Source organism: Ictidomys tridecemlineatus, chromosome 9 (genome assembly GCF_052094955.1).
Source record: "Ictidomys tridecemlineatus isolate mIctTri1 chromosome 9, mIctTri1.hap1, whole genome shotgun sequence".
Lineage (NCBI taxonomy): Eukaryota > Metazoa > Chordata > Mammalia > Rodentia > Sciuridae > Ictidomys > Ictidomys tridecemlineatus.
This window is the reverse complement of record NC_135485.1, coordinates 127,972,818-127,994,732: the sequence shown is the minus strand read 5'-3', so window position 1 is coordinate 127,994,732 and position 21,915 is coordinate 127,972,818.

Genomic DNA, 21,915 nt, shown 5'->3' with positions numbered 1-21,915 from the left:
GGAGACCTTGGTAACACTTCAACAGACAGAGAAGATCAGGGCTACTGATCCCTCAGGGGACCAGGATGCTGGACCCATTTCTAAGACAAGTGTGGATTCTAAGAAGAACCCTTAGAGTTTGAAATAAGAACAAGCCCACCTGTGTAGCAGCCCCCCTGCCTGAGCTATCCTGTATAGAGAGTCATTCCATAGAAGTCAAGCATTGGTTTCAGTCTGTGCTATTGTATCAAAATCTTCTCTTACCTACATTGAATAGCACCTTTAAAAACAAATATTTCTATTAGTCTGCCCAGTTAAGTCATCAAGAGAAAACAACAACCAAGAATTACAACTTTATTCATTGAGGCTTACCTTTTGACTATCTGCAAGACCTATGAATTTGAATTGGATTCCTGAGTGATTCTTATTTTTATACCACCTTTAACAACAATATAGACTTTAAATTGGATATTCTTTGGTGGGTGTAGTGGTGTACTCCTATAATCCTAGTGATTTGGTAGGCTGAAGCAGGAAAATTGCAAGTTCAAGGCCAGCCTCAGCAATTTAGCAAGGCCTTAACAACTTAGTGAGACCCTGTTTCGAAATAAAAAAATAAAAAGGGCTGGGGATGTTTCTCAGTGGTTAGGCATCCCTGGGTTCAATCCTTAGTGCCAAAAAAAAAAAAAAAGAAAGAAAGAAAGAAAGAAAAAAAAGGAAGGAAGAAAGAAAGGAAGGAAGGAAGGAAGGAGGAAGGAAGGATATTTTGGGGTCTTGCATTTGTGAAGATGGACCATATTTGGAAATTATCAGTTTAATTTTTCCAATTTCAAAAACACAATATTTACATGAAGATGAGATATTGCAAAAAGACTTCATTTTTGTCTTCTTAAAATTATACTGACTATAAATATTTTATTTCAAAGGTAGCACTTTACACTTATAAAAACCCACATGAATTTATTTGCTTCTCATAGTTCAAAGTATACTTCAGGTATTATTATTCCTATTTTAGTGATAAGAAACTCAGAATGGTTTGAGGACCATGGCTATATTTGCCCAGGATTAATGATGGGTTAAAATATAACCAACAAGCCAAGTTTCTGATTTCTAATAAGGGTCTGTGCGTAAGTAGGGTAAAGCATTCTTTTTCTCTTAAGAGGAAAATGTAAAATATATATTTTAAAGTTGATAAAAATCACTTTTCAAATGTCAACATTTGTTGATACAACCAAAGTATAGAAAAATGGTATCAAAATTAATTTAGCCTTAATTTCTTTGTTAAGACCTTATATAAGGACAATGATTTTATTAAATAGTCATTTCTGTCATTAGTTTATATTAAATCTATTTTCCTCTCTGGCCATCTAAGACTTCTCAAGTAAAGAATTAAATGTTTACAAATGTGAAGCATAAAGGATTTGTCTGATCTCTAAAATCCTGGCAGGAGCATATCTCCATGTTTAAACATCATAAAAGGAAATTATGATAGTTCTTATATTTGTTACAACTTGACAGCCAGTAAAAAACACATGAAAAAATATTTTAATGAGTCAAAAATAAATTCCACAGACACAGGAATTCTGTCTCTTTCTTCACTGGAATCTAATGAAGACCTGGAAGAGGCCTGGAATATACTGGGTACTCAATAAATATTGTTAAATGAATAAATGAGATAGATAAGGAACTGAGGCTCATTACTGTTATCAGTTAGTGTTCTCCAGAGAAATAGATTAATAGGATATTTGTAGGTATGTAAGAAGGGATTTATTATGAGAATTATGGAGACTGAGAAGTCCTATACTCTGCCATCCACAAGCTGTAGAATTAGGAAAGCTGAAAGTATAACTCATTGAGAGTCTGGAAGTCTGAGAATAAGGAGTTCTGATGTCTAAGGGCAGGAGAAGATAGATGTCCTAGCTCAAGAAGAGGGAGATAATTCTCCCTTCCTCCAACTTTTTCTTGTATTTGGACCCTCAGTGAACCATATGATGCCCACATTGGATCTTCTTTACTCAGTTCACTGATTCAAATGTTACTCTCTTCCAGAAACAGTCTCATCCAGAAAATGATGGGATACCAGCTATCTGGGTATCCCTTAGCCCAGTCAAGTTAACTATCACAATGACCTATGTTGTTGGAAAAGAAAAAAACAACTCATTGATTCAACAAATATTTACCAAGTGCCTAAAGCTTCTAGACAGATTCTGAGGCTGTAGAATAGTCACCAAATTTTTGGTACTATCCCAGGTTGAGGTGTTCCAAGTTAAATAGTGTAACTAGGGAAGGCCTCTCTGAGGAGATGTTGTTTGAAATTTGAATAAAGAGAGAACAAGGCAAACATAATATTGCTTGCCTGTTGGCCAAGTATTAAATTAGGTAATGCATAGAAAATCTTTACCTCAGTGTCTGACACACCTTCTAATGATCAGCAAATGGTGATTTCCAAAAATGGCAGCCATTTCACCATATTTAAAATTAGAACAAATTCTCTGTGTTGTGATGCACACTGATGTTCAGATGGCCAAAACAAAAAATTGGTTGTACCTTATTCTATTCTCTTTGGGCTTGTTGTGAATCCCTGGAAGGAGCAGGAGATGTGTAGAAGAATAGGTTCTGCTGTTTATGCTGTCTTTCTCTATCAAAGTCCCACATTTTTAAACCTGAATACAATTTGGGCAGATATTCTAGTTAGTTCCAAGGGCACTTGAACAGAATTAGGGTTTGCATATTGTCCACTTTTTGTTCTTGGGCCATTCTATATCAGCTCAATATAAATCCTTTATGCAATTTTCTTCTTTTTAGTTGGTGGGGATTGAACTTAGGGCCTAATGTATGGTGAACATGTGCTCCACCACTGACCCACACACCCATCCCCTTTATGCAGTTTTTAAATCTCCCAAATTTTAAAAAATTTTACTAGTTATCTTGAGTGTATACTCTTGTATTTGAAAACAACATTATTTTTCACCTTTTGAAAATCTGTTTATATGCTTCACATTTTAAAGATTTTTAGTTTTTTCTTAAACATTACAACTGCTATTTTACTAATAATTCTTTAATCTTTTTTATTTCATTATACAAATAAAATATGCTATTGTAATCAACCAAAACCAAAAATATGTAAGTAACTAAAAGTCACCCAAGATAATTACCACTAACACTTCAGTAACTATTTTAATGCAACCCTTCAGACTTATATATGCAGACTATATATATACAAAATTTTGAATAAATAGCATCGTCTTTTAAATGTATTTTGTTGAGAATATTTTAAAACCAATTAAATGGTTAAACTAATTAATGGATGAACCATTCCTCTACACCTCTAATTAGGAGCATTCTATGAATAAATCTGCAGTAAACACCCTTACACATGCACACTTAGGTGTTGACTGTTTATTTTTATGGGATTTCTAGGGGTAAGGGCATATGTATTTGCACTCTTACTAGATATGGCCAGATTTGCATTCGCAAAAGACATTAATAGTTTACATTTCCCTTTGCATATTATCCAATACTTATTTTTCATGTTTTCATACACACACACACACACACACACACACACACACACACACAGAGTTGGGGATAATTACAACCGAGTATTTGCATTATTAGGGATGCCAGAAAAATTCAGTCATTACTTAAGTTTTACCTGACTCATAAATCCAGTCACCTCTCTTTTTAAAAAGTGAGTTGCATAAGCACATTTCCAAAGCTATTGCCAAGCAGCCAAGGACAGCTTTCACCTATAGCTCCTGAGAGCCACAGTGGGAAGTTACTCACTTAGTTTCCCCCAGTCCTTGTAGTTAAGAATGCTCTCTGCATTCCATTTAGCAGAGAAAAATGGCCCCATTTCACCAGCATTGCTTTCTAATTTTCATCACACTGCTGTGATCCTTGCTTCCAGCACCTGAAAGCAGCGTAAAGATGCATTTTAAATCATTGAATAGAATGTCCTTGCTCTGATTTGCATTATGAACTTGGAAAAAAGGTTCAGAGCTATGAGTCAGCTTCTTGGCAGCATTCTTATGTTTTGAATGTTTAAAAAAATTAAGATCACGCATCAAATAAATGTTATGCCATCAACCCGTTGTGCCGATATACAATCAATTATTTATAATTTAATTCTTATAATTAGCAGTAACAAACCAAACCTATCCAGATAAGATTTCATGGCATTGTTTGGATTGATTTTCCAAAGTTTATAATAATTATCATATATATACACAGGTGGAAATTGGTGCCTCCTTGGTCATCTTCTTGGGTACACAAGGTCTTTTACCTTTGGACTCTATGCTAAACTCTGAGCCATAGACTGGAATAACACAAAGGCATATTATTCAGTATCAACCATTCATCACTTCTTCAAATAAAAAAAAAGCAAATTATTCTTTACTATAGCCATAAAAATACTTTCTAAAGATGCATTAAATATAGGGCTGGAGTTGTGGTTCAGCAGTAGAGCACTCACCTAGCACATGTGAGGCCCGGGTTCAATCCTCAGCACCACATAAAAATAAATAAGTAAATTAAAGGTATTATGTCCAACTACAACTAAGGAAAAATAAATGTATTAAATATTCTTAAAATCCTGCTGTGGTTATTTGATCCCCATCATAAATAGCTATTTTTTTCCAAGTCTGGTAGAAGAATAATCATGGGACATAAAGAAAGCACAAACTTTAAAAAATTTTTTTTTTGTCCAGTAACTGTGTATAAACAATGGTGAGTGAGCCCCAAGTGAAACTCCAGCAATAATCACTGTGTAGACACAGGTCCCTGGTGAGCTGTATATTAATGTCTGGCTGGTAAATTAATGGCACCTCTAGGCATAAACAAAGGTTTATTAAAATAGTAAGTAAAATATTCCTGAATGTTGGCGTGCTTTAAAATCGTCTTCTTCTGCTTTTAAAATTAAGAAAGCCTGCATCATGATGCTAAAAGACACTGATTGAATCAACACTTGGCATCATTTTATTTAAGTTTTATTTAACATAGCCCAAAGCAAATAATCCACTTATATTTGTGTTTAAATTTTTTTTTTTCTGAGAGAAAAGCCTTCATGCTAATACATTGAGTCCCTTTCTTCAGGTTCTTATCCTCCATCTAGTTCCTACTCTTACTGGCATTTCGTCATAGTTCCTTGTATCCCCGGAGATGATAAAAATCCTAGGGAGCATTTTATTTTCATGAAAGAGCAATCAGTGGAAGCAAATTCGTGTTTGCACAGACTGTTTCAGAAGTCCAGTTTTTGTGGTCTCCCTATAAAAATTTCACAATATGGCATATGGTGGGCCTGGCACCTCTAGCTCCAACGGCTTTGAGGTACTTGGTTTTATCAGCAATTTTAGAGGCGACATAACTAGGCAGTATACTCCCATTAGCTTTCCTGTAGGTCACACCTCTGATGTACAGTTTATGATGGTAATGATGGCCTAGGTTTTTCAGGAATTGGGAGGTCACTTTCCTCTATCTCAAACTGGTTGAAACCATAACCCCTCACTTGAGGCTGCACAGGTCACCAGTGGGTGATTTTTTGACACCAAAGGGCTGCCCTCCTCAGGTCATGCTAACATCACTATTTTCTGAACATGGGTGCCATGAAGAGCCATGAAGTTTGACAATGTGTGCATGGAACACAGCTGCTTCACTTTTTCTTACCCCCTATCACCTCAGACCACCCTAGTTCTTATCCCATAAATATTCCTATTCTCTAGTCTCTACCCATTATTCTAAATTTTCTCCTAAATTCATTATCCTCTATCCTGAGATTAGAGAATAGGAGTATTTGAGGTTTGTCCCAGTCTCTACATAGTTAATTCCTTGTGAATAAATTCTTCCTCTTGAGCAAAACTCATGGTTTCAGTGATTGGCATACTGCCTGGCAGTTAAAACCGGCCTGATTTGGTAACAGGATATAGATGAGGATCATTCTTATTTTTTTTCCAAGAAATAGTTAGAGGCTGTTGTCAATATCATTGGGCATTTGTTCCTGAAAATTCAGCAGGTAGAATACAACGATATCTTGAGAAATCTTAACTTGAAAAATGTGGCATGCATGTCACTACATATAGTTTAGGGTCTTTTACCTTAAAACAACAGTAAGACAGTAGTCTCATGATATTACCTGTCTCATCCTCTCCTACAAATGACAACACATCTATTTTTGAAGGAATCAGAATTCATTATTCTAAATTTCCTCCTAAACATCTGTCTCATCAAGGGTTAAACACATATAATAAAACAAGTAATTGTAAGTAAGATCTTCTTATGTGGATTTTGCCTTATGTAACGACTATTTAGCACTGATACTTTAGCCATTGCGTAAAGCTCAGTACATAACTGGTTGACATTTTTATTAATTTATTTTAATTAGGTATATAGGACAGTAGAATGCATTTTGTACACAATTGCAGCACAACTTTTCATTTCTCTCATTGTACACAATGTAGCATCGTTCCATATACACATTCATACATGTATCTAGGGTAATGATGTCCATCTCATTCCACCATCTTTCCTGCCCCCATGATCCCACCCTATCTTTCCCAATCACAGTTCCTCCATTTTTCCCATGACCCCTCACTCCCCGTTATCTGGTTGACTTTTTAAGAGCTAAAAATGTTATTTAATGATGAGACCTGGTATGTTTATTTATAGTAGAAGTCTATAATGACTTGTATAACGAGTTCATTTACACTGCAGATAAAAATTGGGAATGTGAATTCTAGAAAATCACTTTGAGATGCTTTTATAAAGCAGTTTTAACAACTGGGACTGGTTTAAGTACAGTTTTCTGACATAAGAGAGTAAATTCAAGGACCCCAGGGATATTTTCCCTTGATCCTATGAATTCACATTTTAATCTAAACTATTTGATAAAATGTCTCCAAAAGTATATTTTTTATGTTAAGAGGATATTTCCCCAATATTCATCCAGAAAAACTAGTCTAAAGTTATAATGACAGGAACAATCTCCTGAAATGAGTAATAGTCGGATGATTTATTTCCCTTCCAAAAGTATATATTTATTCTTTATATCTTCCAACAATGAAGAGTGTAAGGGAAACAATGTCACTTTATGAGCTCTGTCCACCGGTTTTAGCAAAAATAATTGCTTTACCAATAAAAAGAATGACAAGAAGTTAAGAAATAAAGGATAGGTTGGTCTCCAAAAGAAGAAGGTTGCCCTAACGTGAGTATAAAGTTTAATTAGGGAAGCTTTGCAGCACCCCATCTCATAAAACTCATTTTATTAAATTTATGTCTTATATTTTTGCCACAGTATATTGCTTTTTGCACTTAAAATCCAGGCATGAGGATATGAAATTATTTTCCCATTCAGTCACTGGCTTCAGGGGACAGGGTCCTGATTTCACCAGGGTCTTTGGTCCTTCTGCCCTTTTGTACCTTATTCAAAAATTTCAGCAAATTTGACCTCTGAGAAGACACAATTTCCTGTTAGCCTCATAGTTTGACTTTTTGGTTTGCATATTAGAACTCTGCTCAGAAGTAGGAAATCTTATAGCTGAGCTCAAGAGTCAGACCTAATATCGAGTGAAGTTTTGTTCCCAACATATTTCACAACTGGGCCAATTTCCTATTTAGGGCTTAGCATCTAAAGCCTTTTTTTTTCCGGGGAGGGGGGTCTATTTTAGAGTGACTTGCTTATAAAATTCCATGACCCAGTCTGAGTTTTGTCTGGTTAATTCTGCAAAATAACTTTGTCCTCAACTTTAAATCAGGTTTGAAAGGAAAAACAAAACAAAACAAAAATAATGTTTTTTGGCTATCTTGGGGCAAGGGGCTAACTACACTGATAACACCTCTCCCATTCGTTTTTTGTTACCCAGACAGACCAGAAAATTCTAATGTTGAATTGGCTTCTGTTTGAGAAGGAATGATATTCTCATTTATACTTGAACTATGATCCCAGGGTCCATCCATTAGCTAGCTGCTTAGAATCATTTTTCCATGAAAACTTAAAATCAGAGACTGGATACGAACATGGGTGTCTGGGATCTGGCAAGTTCTATTAAGGATGAAGTATGCAGAGCAGAACCCATGTTTTTTCTGTGAAACAGAAATTCCTATGACCACAAGAACCCTGACCTTTACTCCCTCCAAATGCAATGTCCTGGAATAGGCAGAATGTATCCTTGCTGTTCCTGTCCTTGACCTGAAGACTGAATTCTTCCCTTGTTGGAATGGCGGGACACCTTCAGGAGGAGTCAGCTTTTGGGGAGACCACAGAGGGTGGCTCTCGTCTTATTTACATAATGCAGTGATGACTCAGAGGGAGGGGGACATAAAGAGGTAGTCATGGGTGGGGTTCTGATTTATTTCAGTATTTCATTAGGGCAGACACTGGGTCTGTGTGAGCATTCGACACGGCTCTTACCCTGTTGGAGTCACTGAGGGACAGTAGTCTCCCTATTCTTTAGTAAAAAAAAGAAAGAAATGTTTTGAAAGAAAAACTTTAAGCAGAGGATTTTCAGACATCGTATGTGTTCTTTCCTTGAGGTCTGTGTTTCTGAAGGTGATACAGATTTTGGTCTACATTGCTTAGGAAAAATAGACACTGGCCACAGCTTGCTAATCTCCTTGCTTCCTGGAAGGAAAGTCACCAGCTGGTTGTTAGAGGGCTCAACGCTTTACATCTCTAAAACAGGATGAACCAAAGACTAACTTCTTTTTGAAAAATAGTAGTCTTATTTACACAACTAGGTGATGACTAACTTCATATTGAAAATATAGATGAATAACAATAAGGTTAGTGGGCTACCACAGGAGGCCCATCTCTCCCTCAGCGTGCTGCTGCTCCACACACCTGGCTCTTAACCACGCGGCCACAGTTACCCGGCTGCACAGGCGGCTCCACGGCGGGTGCAAGAGTTTAGTCCCGCAGCCAGCACCCACTTTGGCTAGCGGCTGGCACCCGGAGCTGCGCGGCCCGCCCTGCCCAACCGGCAGGTGCCCTCCACCATCCGGGCTCTCACGGGAGGTCCATCTCTCGCTCTGCGAACGGCTGCCCCACCCACCCAGCTCTTAACCACGCAGCAGTATGAAAAGACAAGGAAAGAAAGGACCACAAGCAATGCAGGTCAACTCAACTTTAGAAGAGGCAATAGCTGCAACAGAGGGAATATCAGAGAAAGAGTTCAGGATATATATGCTTCAGATGATCTGGAGTCTCAAGGAAGACATGAGACAGCAAAATCAGACAATGAAAGATCACATTGACAAACAAATCCAGGAAGTAAAAGATCAATTTCACAGGGAGATAGAGGTAATAAAAAACAAACAAATAGAAATCCTAGAAATGCAGGAAGCAATAAACCAACTTAAAAACTCAATTGAGAATACTACCAGCAGAGTAGATCACTTAGAAGATAGAACATCAGACAATGAAGACAAAGTATTTCAACTGGAAAAGAACATAGACAGCTCAGCAAGACTGCTAAGAAACCATGAGCAGAACATCCAAGAATTATGGGACAATATCAAAAGACCAAATTTAAGGGTCATTGGGATACAGGAAGGCACAGAGCTCCAAACCAAAGGAATAAATAATCTATTCAATGAAATAATATGAGAAAACTTCCCAGACTTGAGGAATGAGACAGAATCCCAAATCCTAGAAGCCTACAGGATGCCGAATGTGCAAAACCATAAGAGATCCACACCTAGACATATTATAATGAAGATGTCCAACATACAGAATAAGGAAAGAATTTTAAAAGCTACAAGAGAAAGGAAGCAGATTACATTTAGGGGTAAACCAATCAGGATAACAGCGGATCTCTCAACACAGACGCTGAAAGCTAGAAGATCCTGGAATAACATATTTCAAACACTGAAAGAAAATGGGTACCAACCAAGAATCGTGTACCCGGCGAAATTAAGCTTCAGGATGGAAGATGAAATTAAAACCTTCCACGATGAACAAAAGTTAAAAGAATTCACAGCTAGAAAACCTTCTCTTCAAAAAATTCTTGGCAAAACATTACAGGAAGAGGAAGTAGAAAATAACGTTGAAAACCAACATTGGGAAGTAGGACAGTAAATGGGGGAAAGTAATCAAAGAGGAAAACAAACCAGGTTTAGTATCATCAATAAACAAATATGGCTGGAAGAACAAACCATATCTCAATAATAACCCTAAATGTTAATGGCTTAAACTCACCAATTAAGAGACACAGGCTAGTAGAATGGATCACAAGACCCAACAATATGCTGCCTACAGGAGACACATTTGATAGGAAAAGATATACATAGACTGAAGGTAAAAAGTTGGGAAAAATCATATCACTCATATGGACTTCGGAAACAAGCAGGAGTGTCCATACTCATATCAAATAAAATAGATTTCAAGCCAAAGTTAATCAAAAGGGATAAAGAGGGACACTACATACTGCTCAAGGGAACCATACACCAACAAGACATAACAATCATAAATATATATGCCCCAAATAATGGTGCAGCTATGTTCATCAAGCAAACGCTTCTCAAGTTCAAGAGTCTAATAGACCACCATACAATAATCATGGGAGACTTCAACACACCTCTCTCACCACTGGCAGATCTTCCAAACAAAAGTTGAATAAGGAAACTATAGAACTCAATAACACAATTAATAACCTAGACTTAATTGACATATATATAATATACCATCCAACATCAAGTAGTTACACTTTTTTCTCAGCAGCATATGGATCCTTCACAAAAATAGATCATATATTATGTCACAGGGCAACTCTTAGACAATATAAAGGAGTAGAGATAATACCATGCATCTTGTCTGATCATAATGGAATGAAACTGAAAATCAATGATAAAAGAAGGAAGGAAAAATCAGGCATCACTTGGAGAATGAACAATAGGCTACTGAATGATCAATGGGTTTTAGAAGACATTAAGGAGGAAATTAAAAACTTCTTAGAGTTAAACAAAAACAAAGACACAACATATCGGAATCTATGGGACACATTGAAAGCAGTTCTAAGAGGAAAATTTATTGCTTGGAGTTCATTCCTTAAAAAAAGAAAAAACCAACAAATAAATGATCTCAAAATCCTAGAAAAAGAAGAGCAAAACAACAGCAATAGGAGTAGAAGGCAAGAAATAATTAAAACCAGAGCTGAAATTAATGAAATCGAAACAAAAGAAACAATTGAAAAAATTGACAAAACTAAAAGTTTGTTCTTTGAAAAAATAAATAAGATTGACAGACCCTTAGCCATGCTAACAAAGAGAAGAAGAGAGAGAACCCAAATTACTAACATACGGGATGAAAAAGGCAATATCACAACAGACACTTCAGAAATACAGAAGATAATCAGAAATTATTTTGAATCCTTATACTCTAATAAAATAGAAGATAGTGAAGGTACAGATAAATTTCTTAAGTCATATGATATGCCCAGATTGAGTCAGGAGGATATAGACAACCTAAACAGACCAATAACAATAGAGGAAATAGAAGAAACCATCAAAAGACTACCAACTAAGAAAAGCCCAGGACCAGATGGGTATACAGCAGAGTTTTACAAAACTTTTAAAGAGGAACTAACACCAATACTTTTCAAGCTATTTCAGGAAATAGAAAAAGAGGGAGAACTTCCAAATACATTCTACGAGGCCAACATCACACTAATCCCTAAACCAGACAAAGACACCTCCAAGAAAGAAAACTACAGACCAATATCTCTAATGAACCTAGATGCAAAAATCCTCAATAAAATTCTGGCGAACCAGATTCAAAAACATATCAAAAAAATTATACACCATGATCAAGTAGGATTCATCCCTGGGATGCAAGGCTGGTTCAATATAAGGAAATCAATAAATGTTATTCACCACATCAATAGACTTAAAAATAAGAACCACATGATCATCTCAATAAATGCAGAAAAAGCATTCGACAAAGTACAGCATCCCTCTATGTTCAAAACTCTAGAAAAATTAGGGATAACAGGATCATACCTCAACATTGTAAAAGCAATCTATGATAAGCCACAGGCCAGCATCATTCTGAATGGAGAGAAATTGAAGGCATTCCCTCTAAGATCTGGAACAAGACAGGGATGCCCTCTCTCACCACTTCTGTTCAACATAGTTCTTGAAACACTAGCCAGAGCAATTAGACAGACGAAAGAAATTAAAGGCATAAAAATAGGAAAAGAAGAACTTAAATTATCACTATTTGCTGATGACATGATTATATACCTAACAGACCCAAAAGGGTCTACAAAGAAACTATTAGAGCTAATAAATGAATTCAGCAAAGTGTCAGGGTATAAAATCAACACGCATAAATCAAATGCATTCCTGTATATCAGCGACAAATCCTCTGATACGGAAATGAGGACAACTACTCCATTCACAATATCCCCCCCAAAAATAAAATACTTGGGAATCAACCTAACAAAAGAGGTGAAAGATTTATACAATGAAAACTACAGAACCCTAAAGAAAGATATAGAAGAAGACCTTAGAAGATGGAAAAATATACCCTGTTCATGGATAGGCAGAACCAACATCATCAAAATGGCAATACTACCAAAAGTTCTCTATATGTTCAATGCAATGCCAATCAAAATCCCAACTGCATTTCTTGTAGAAATAGATAAAAGAATCATGAAATTCATATGGAATAATAAAAGACCCAGAATAGCAAAAACAATGCTAAGCAGGAAGTGTGAATCAGGTGGTATAGCGATACCAGACCTCAAATTATACTACAGAGCAATAGTAACAAAAACAGCGTGGTACTGGTACCAGAACAGACGGGTGGACCAATGGTACAGAATAGAGGACACAGTAACCAATCCACAAAACTACAACTATCTTATATTTGATAAAGGGGCTAAAAGCATGCAATGGAGGAAGGATAGCATCTTCAACAAATGGTGCTGGGAAAATTGGAAATCCATTTGCATCAAAATGAAACTGAATCCCTTTCTCTCACCATGCACAAAAGTTAACTCAAAATGGATCAAGGAGCTTGATATTAAATCAGAGACACGGCGTCTGATAGAAGAAAAAGTTGGCTATGATCTACATACTGTGGGGTTGGGCTCCAAATTCCTCAATAGGACACCCATAGCTCAAGAGTTAATAGCTAGAATCAACAAACGGGACTTACTCAAACTAAAAAGTTTTTTCTCAGCAAAAGAAACAATAAGAGAGATAAACAGGGAGCCTACATCCTGGGAACAAATCTTTACTCCACACACTTCAGATAGAGCCCTAATATCCAGAGTATACAAAGAACTCAAAAAATTAGACAATAAGACAACAAATAACCCAATCAACAAATGGGCCAAGGACCTGAACAGACACTTCTCAGAGGAGGACATACAATCAATCAACAAGTACATGAAAAAATGCTCACCATCGCTAGCGGTCAGAGAAATGCAAATCAAAACTACCCTAAGATACCATCTCACTCCAATAAGATTGGCAGCCATCATGAAGTCCAACAACAACAAGTGCTGGAGAGGATGTGGGGAAAAGGGTACACTTGTTCATTGTTGGTGGGACTGCAAAATGGTGCAGCCAATTTGGAAAGCAGTATGGAGATTTCTTAGAAAGTTGGGAATGGAACCACCATTTGACCCAGCTATTTCCCTTCTCGGTCAATTCCCTAAAGACTTAAAAACAGCATGCTACAGGGACACTGCTGCATCGATGTTCATAGCAGCACAATTCACGATAGCAAGATTGTGGAACCAACCTAGATGCCCTTCAATAGATGAATGGATAAAAAAAATGTGGCATTTATACACAATGGAGTATTACTCTGCATTAAGAAACGACAAAATCATAGAATTTGGAGGGAAATGGATGGCATTAGAGCAGATTATACTAAGTGAAGCTAGCCAATCCTTAAAAAATAAATGCCTAATGACTTCTTTGATATAAGGGGAGTAACTAAGGACAGAGTAGGGACAAAGAGCAGGAGAAGAAGATTAACATTAAATAGGGATGAGAGGGGGGAGGGAAATGGAGAGAGAAGGGAATCTGCAGGGAAAGGGAAGGTGATCCTCAGGGTTTTATAAAATTACATACAAGAGGAAGTAAGGGGTAAGGAAGAAGTACACAAGTGGAATAAATGTTTTACAGTAGAGGTGGTCGAGAGAGGAGAGGGGAGGGGAGGGGAGGGGTGGGGGGATAGTAGATGATAGGTTAGAGAGCAGAATTCATCAGACACTAGAATGGCAATGTGTAAATCAATGGAAATGTAACTGATGTAACTGATGTGATTCAGCAATCTGTATACGGGGTAATAATGGAAGTTCATAACCATTCTGAATCAAATTGTGAAACATGATATATTAAGAAAGATGTAATGTTTTGAAAGACCAACAATAAAAAAAAAACAATAAGGTTAGTCAGAAATTCAAAGAAAACAGTGAAAAACAGAGAAAACATCTCAAATGCTAGAACTTGAGGAAAGTAGGTGGGCTGTATCGTGGAAGGAGAGAGAAACCCAAGCAGATTCTGAAGGTGAATACTGTGTACTTGTAATTTGTCAAATTTAATCTAAAATTTATATTTTCCTCCATACAAGAACTAATACTACCACCACTCCTGGGCTTCTGTGCTAGGATTAGGGAGGATGGCAGACGCAGGACTTACAGGCCTGCTGTAGTTTGGAACTGGATTGTACCCAGCAGCCAGTATGTTAAAAGGCTTGGTCCTCAGCATGGAGGTATTGGTAGGTGGCAGGAATATCAAGAGGTGGGGCCTAGTGGGAAGTTTAAGGTCATTGCAAACAAGCTCTCAAAGGGGAGATGGAACCCTGGGTCTCTTCCTTCCTTTCTTTGTCTTGTTTCCAGCCTCTTAGAGGTGAGCAGCTTTCTATGCTACATGTTCCCTGCCTTAGTGTGCTGGCTCATTTCAGGGCCAAAAGATACAGGGCAAGTGATCTTTGCACTGAAAGCTCCAACACTGTGAGCTGCAAATAAATTTTTCTTCTCTTTAAGTTGATGTAGCTCAGATGTATGTGTGTGTGTGTGTGTGTGTGTGTGTGTGTGTGTGTGTATTTTTTTTTAACAGTAAAAAGACCAAAGCCTGCCTTCAAGTGTACTGTTTAAGTTCAGAAAATTCAAATAGTTTGGAGGAGGACAGACACACCCCAGGACCCTGCAGCTCTGCACCCTGCTACTCCATGTGTGCCTTGGGGTCCTGAAGGTGTTTATTTGGGGCCCTTTGGTTACCTTACTTCCTTCAAGACCCACACATTAAGAAAAGTAGTGAAAGAGAGTGAACCAAGAAAGGAGAGATGGAAATGGAAGGAGGAAGAAATTATCTTGTCCAATCCATAAAGGTTGAAAGAATAGCAAAGGAGAAAAAGATTTTTGTTTGGCAGCTATTTATTTAATTCCTGTTATGCGCCAAGAGCTATTCAAAACAACTGAACAAACACAATAAAAATAAACAGATAATGTTCTTACTCTCAAGGATTTTGCATTCTAGTGGGAGAAATATAAAACAAATGAATAAATATTGTCCTTAGAAATAAGGAAGCGGAACAAAAATAAGCTGGGTAGACCCTCACTCTGTTATTCAGGAGGCTGAGGTAGGAGGATCCTTTGAGACCAGGGGATTGAGGCCAGACTGGGTAATATAGTGAGACACATAAGGAGGTGAAAACAAAAACAAAACATGAGAGGAAGGAGGGACAGAAAAGTAAGGACACGAGTGATGATCCAAGAATAATGGAATATTCTAATATATGTGGTGGACGGGGAGAGACTTCTGATGAGGTTACACTTGAGCAGACACTTGAAGAATCTAAAGGAATGGCAATCCAGGAAGAGGAGAAATGCAAACAAAAGGCCCTGAAGCTGGAGCATGGTTGCTGGGTTAGAGAAGAAAGGAGGCCAGACTAGGGAGGAAAGCATGAGAGGGGAGGTAGAAATGTTCGGAGGTGAAGTGATTAGATTATGAGGTGTGGTCAGTGGATTGATCCATTTGATGGATTAAAAATTGAATGAACTAACTCACTTGGTGGTAACTGTAGGCAGGTGGGGCATGGCTGGAGGAAGTAGGTTACTAGGACTGTGCCTTGGGGGTTCATATTTCATCTCTGGAGTGTTCTCTTCTCTTCCTCCCCGCCCTCTGCCTCCTGGCTGACATGACCTGAGCAGGTTTCCTCCACCATGTCTTTCTGCCATGATGATCTACTCATCTTGAGCCCAGAGCAATGGAGTTGGATGACCATGGACTGAAACCATGAACCCCCAAATAGTATATTCTTCCTCTAAGTTGTTCTTGTCGAGCGTTTTAGTCACAGCAATGCAAAGCTAACTAACACAGGATATTATCAGGGAAAGATGAAGACAAAACAGAGCTGAACAAAGAAAATGCTGTAAGATGGTAGAGTGTTTGATTGACCCAAATGCTGCTGGTCATGGAGGAAGATGTCAACTGAGAAATAATCATTAGCTTGTCAGCCTGGAAATTGCTATTGGTTTTTGATTGGCAGGGCACTGAGCCTAATTGAAATTGATTCAGGAAGTGTGAAGACAAGAAATGCAGACAACAAATATAGCCTGCCATTGAAGGTGGGTTTCCAGTAACCAGGGTATTTTACAGTTTGGCTATGGGGTATCCTTCAGAAGCTCCTATTAATGTAGGAATTTTCAAAATTAAAATGATTAAAATATTCAACCTGTAACCTAATTAGATTTGCTATGAAGGAAAGAACATAGATCAGATAGTACCTAGAGACGCACGTATGGTCAAGGTCAGGTTTTGGTTTTGAAGGAAAAATGATCCAGTTAGAGAGGAAATATTGATGATATGGGAAAGAGGAGCAACTTTAGAAAGAATGTTCTTGATTAGATGGGGATATCAATTTTCCATAGAATTTTCCTTAAATAGAAGTAGAGACAATGTGTTCAATGTAACGGTAGGAAAGGCAGGATGTGAGGGGCAGAGAGGGAGGAGAGTACATGTACTTTGGTTTTAGGAGGAAGCTCCTTATAAATTCCTCTATTTTTTTTTTGGTAAAATAAAGAGCAAGGTCATTGAAAAGGGAATAAAGAGAATTTGTGTGACAATAAAAGATGAAGTGTTCTAGGTTCAAAGAGAAAAGAAAGGTGCAGAATAGTTGTCTGGGAGAGTATGAGAGGAAAGCAACTAGTCAAAGGTGGTAAAATTACCTGTCCACAGCAAAGACCCACTTGAGGTCAATAATCAGGAATCACAGTCAGATCTGCCATCAGAAGTGTGTGTTTTCCTTCAACCACCTTTACCAGTTCAGGAACAGGAAGGAGTGAATGGATATTTGGATATAACTAGGAACAAGTAAGTTTAAGTGGGAGAGGACAAGGAATCTGGTATGTGTGACAAGCAGTGATTACCAAGTTGAAGTGTTGACTCTTTTAAAAAAGAAAGAGGTAAGTCAGGACATGTATAGGGGAGGGATAAAAGCTAAGGTTTTCCTCCAGGGGATGAAAAATATCAGAGACGAAGAGATGGGAAATGATGGGGGCATGTAGTGTCTGAAATTGACATTATGGAGGTGCAGTTATTGGTAATGACAAAGTGTAGAGTGTGACTATAACAGTAGGTGGCTGGAATGACGTGGAGAATGAGACCATGAGAGGGGAGGATAGTCAGGTGTGGTGGCCTACACCTGTAATACTCAGGAGGTTGAGGCATCAAGAGCCTGAAAAATTAGATTACTACAAGGATCTTCTCAATGGTGTTGAAATCACCAAGAATTAGGACAAGAGCATGGTTGGAGAGACTGACAGTAGGTCAGGCATAAGAATCTTCAAGGATCATGGTGAGATGTGACTATAAAATCTGTAGATGATTGACACATGGAGAAGTGGAGTGACCCATGACTGAGCTTCAAAGGAAGCCAGGGTATTTAGGGAAAAGGAAAGGAGAATGACATGGAACTGGCAGCAAGTACGCACGACTTGGGAAGACCAGGTTTCATTTAGAATAAAGGGTTGGAGGTGATGTAGAGAAGACCTAGAGGACACAGGATATTTTGCTGATGACAGATGGTGGGTTCTAGAGGACACAGTGGAGGAACCTGGGCTTTGGAAGGTGTGAGATTGACTCATGTAAAGGAATGACCAGAGCTATGTGGGGATGTGATTTGCAACAACAAATAATGGTTGGAGTTTATTTTGGTGACTGAGATAGTATAAAGTACATGGGAGAACAAGGCTTGTGCATAAGCTAGAGCAGTCGTAGTAACTTACAACATGGTCAGTAGGTGGTGCTGTTGGCCAAAGATAGTTTGGTTGCTGGTCCCCCTTCAGCACAGAGAAGGGAAGAGAAGGAGGTCACAGGATGGGTATGGGGAGAAGAGGCAGGGTTTTCTTCCACTTGTTTGTATAAGAAATGCTGGTAGATTGAGGAGATCTCACTTTTTGAATGAACCATTCTTAGACAAAATTAATGTTTGATAGAGTTGACAAACAGGTACTAAATCTCAGAAAGGACTGAGACATTTTTTTAAAAACTTGAGCATAGAGATAATTATAGAAATATATAAAGTACAAATGATGATGTTTATACTTTTTATTATTTTAAAAAAAAAGAGAACAGAGAAAGATGAAAACTGAAAGAATTGGCAGGCCACCGGAGGCAATTCAGGATGCCAAGCCATGAGATTTCTTTTATTTTGCCTCTGGGACAACCATATACACTGATTCTGTTAGGTAAATGAGTTCTTAAGAAGTTACTGGCTAGAATCTGATATTTAAGCATATGTTCTGAAAAGATAAATTCTGTATTTTTGTTCCTCTTTAAAAGCAAACAAACTGTGCTCCTTCTCTTTTGTCTTCTCCTGTTGGTTTGGGGGTTCAGAACTCAGCCATATTGGCCAAAGGCACAAGGACTTGCTTTTCAGAACAGGATGAAAGAGGCAGATAGTGGTCAGAGTCTAGGAGCTTTGCATATTCCTATTGCTCAGTTGTTCAGCATCAGAAAATTCAGGTCATGAGCGCGTGAAAACTCCAGCAGCCTTGGGATGGCCCTGGAGTTCCTATTCTCGAGGTCTCTATATAGAATCGACTGTACCAAATCCGAAGGTCCCTACTCCACCCCAAAATGGAAGTAGAGCTTGTACACTGAAGTTTTTAACATCACCCACAAGGTTTTTAAGGGCTTGTCAAAGGAATCCTCATGGTCTCTAGCCATGAATTAAAAATGATTTCAGACATTATCCGTACCTCACATTTTATTTCATGGGAGTCATTTAATTGATTGAGTTAAATACTATGGGTTGTTAAGTGGTTGCTAGTAATAAGTAGAAAATTTAAAATTTTTTTTTAGGAGAATATACCAAGTACATTCTGACATGCTGGTTTTATTTAAGCATCGAAATGTTTCTTTTTTGAGGGGGGAATGTACCTAGGATTGAACTCGGGGGCACTTGTTCACTGAGCCACATCCCCAGCCCTATTTTATATTTTATTTAGAGACAGGGTCTCACTGAGTTGCTTAGTGCCTTGCTTTTGCTGAGGCTGGCTTTGATCTCAGCCTCCCAAGCTGCTGGGATTACAGGCATGCACCACAGTGCCTGGCTGAAATGTTTCTTTAATGTTAGGGTGTGTTTTTTTCTTTTTGGAGGGCGTTCTGGGGATTGAACCCAGGCACAATTTACCACTGAGCTACGCCCCCAACTCTTTAGTTTTTATTTTGAGACTGGTCTCACTAAGTTCCTGAAACCAACCTCAAACTTGGGATCCTCCTGCCTCAGCCTCCCAAGTCTCTGGCATTACAGGTGTGCGCCACCACACCTGAGTAATGTTAGTGTTGTTATACTTTGATGAAACAATCCTTTAGGGTAAAAAGATCTCCTTTGGGGGGGAAAATAAGATCTCCTTGGCGAAATTGGTCATATAAAGGAAACACTCTGCAATCATCACATAAAGTTGATCTACTTGGAATTTATTGGAACATTTAAAATATTATGCAATTATTTCTATCCACATCTCCTATTTGGTCAAATACAGTTCAAAGTTGATACCAGGCTTGGGGTGGGGATTACTTAGGGTTCTCTTGGACATATCATCCTGGCGTCCATGAGTCAGGTTATTATTTTAAAAATTGTAGAAGATTCCAGGACTGGGGCTGGGGCTGGAGCTCAGTGGCAGAGCACTCTCCTAGCATGTGTAAGGTGTTGAGTTCAATCCTTAGCACAGCATGAAAAACAAACATAAAATAAAGATAAATTTTTAAAAATAGAAAAAAAATTGTAGAAGATTCAAAGGTTAGCGTTTCTGAGCTCAGTTTGGTTCATTTTCTGATGAAAACTGACATTTTTTTTCCTTTATTGAAAATTACAGCAGAAGACCAGAAATATCTACTTTTCCTCTAACCAGTAGATAGACCTTGGGTTTTGGTCTATTTCCTTCTCAAGGGTGATTCATTCTAGAATCACTTAGGATCTAGGGGTCTAGCTCAATGGTAAGGTGCTTGCTTCGATCCCCAACACTGCACAAAACAAATAAGAATAATGGAGGACAGGGATCTCAGCATTTTGTTATAAGATTGTTTCTCTCAGACACGGAGCAGTCCACTGCTTCCAAAGACTGCTCTTGGGCAACAGTGGTTCCTAGCACCAACTAAGGGCACTGGTAGTTCTTGGTAATGGTTTCTATCAATACTTCCAGTTTGGAAGCAACTTAGAGCAATGTTTATCAGGGTGCAAAGTAATCTGTGGTACTTGTTAAAATTCCTGGACCTGACCCTAGAACTAATGACTCAAAATTTTGGGGTGGGCTGAAAACCTGAATTTTATGAGTTCAGAATTAAATCTCTGTTTGTATCTCCTATTAGTACCCCACATGCTGCTGAGCTCCCAAGAGAACTGTTAAGCATTACATGTTCACAGAGTTGCACCAGGGTAGGAAAACAGCATGAAACCCCATGATGTCACAATCCTCACTAATTCTGTGACAAATTATGAACAGGCTTGGTGGAGAGGCATCTTTTTAATGAAAGTCCAACTTTTACTACTTTCTCAAACTCCTCATCAGCCTCCCTGATCCACCTTGATCTCAGTATGTCACCTTGTGTCCCACTTTATCAGGATAATGGAAGTGATCATCACCAGTGCTTCTCTGTGATTCTTCTATTTCTGGATTTCCTAAAAAATATTCCCTCACATTCACTCTTTCAATAATTGCATAAGCTTCCAATTCCCAGGGATAAATTTCTAGATTATTATGATGGATACAGGCTGCTTCCAACTTTATATTGCAATGAAAAAAAACAATGTATACAACAAATCCGACCTCGATATCCAAAAATCTCTCTTCCAGAATTACATATCCAACGGCTGCTTGACATTTTAGTTGTATACATGTATAGCAGGCACCTCAATCTACACATATTGAAAATCAGGCTGCTGAGAGTCCCTTCTAAGTCACCTTCGGCAGCCTTCAGCATCATGGTTTAAAGCACCTCTTTCCCTCCAATTGTCCAGGCCAGTTACACTAGTGCCATCCTTGACATCTTGATTTTCTGAACAACCCTTTCCAGTTAAAGCTGAAAGTCTGACAATTCCACCTCTAAAATATAACTCAAATGTGAAACGTCTCACCCTCTGCTTTCCACCTCTCCGGTTCCAGTGGCTCATCTTTCATCTAGGTGATTGCCTTAGCCTTGCTCTCTTCTGCCCTGACCCTCTGCCCTTATTCTTTGCACAGGAACCAGAATTACCCACGAAAAGCCCAAGGCAAGGAACATGACTTATCTGTTTACAACCTTTCAAAGGCAATCCATGTCACCTAAAGTAAGCTATGGTTTGGATATAAAGTGTCCCTCTGGAGCGCCTAGGTTAATTCAGGAATACTCAGGGGTGAAATGATGGGACAGTGAGATCTGTAACCTAACCACTACATCCCAGTAGGAATAGACTGGATGGTAACTGTAGGCAGGTGTGTGGTGGCT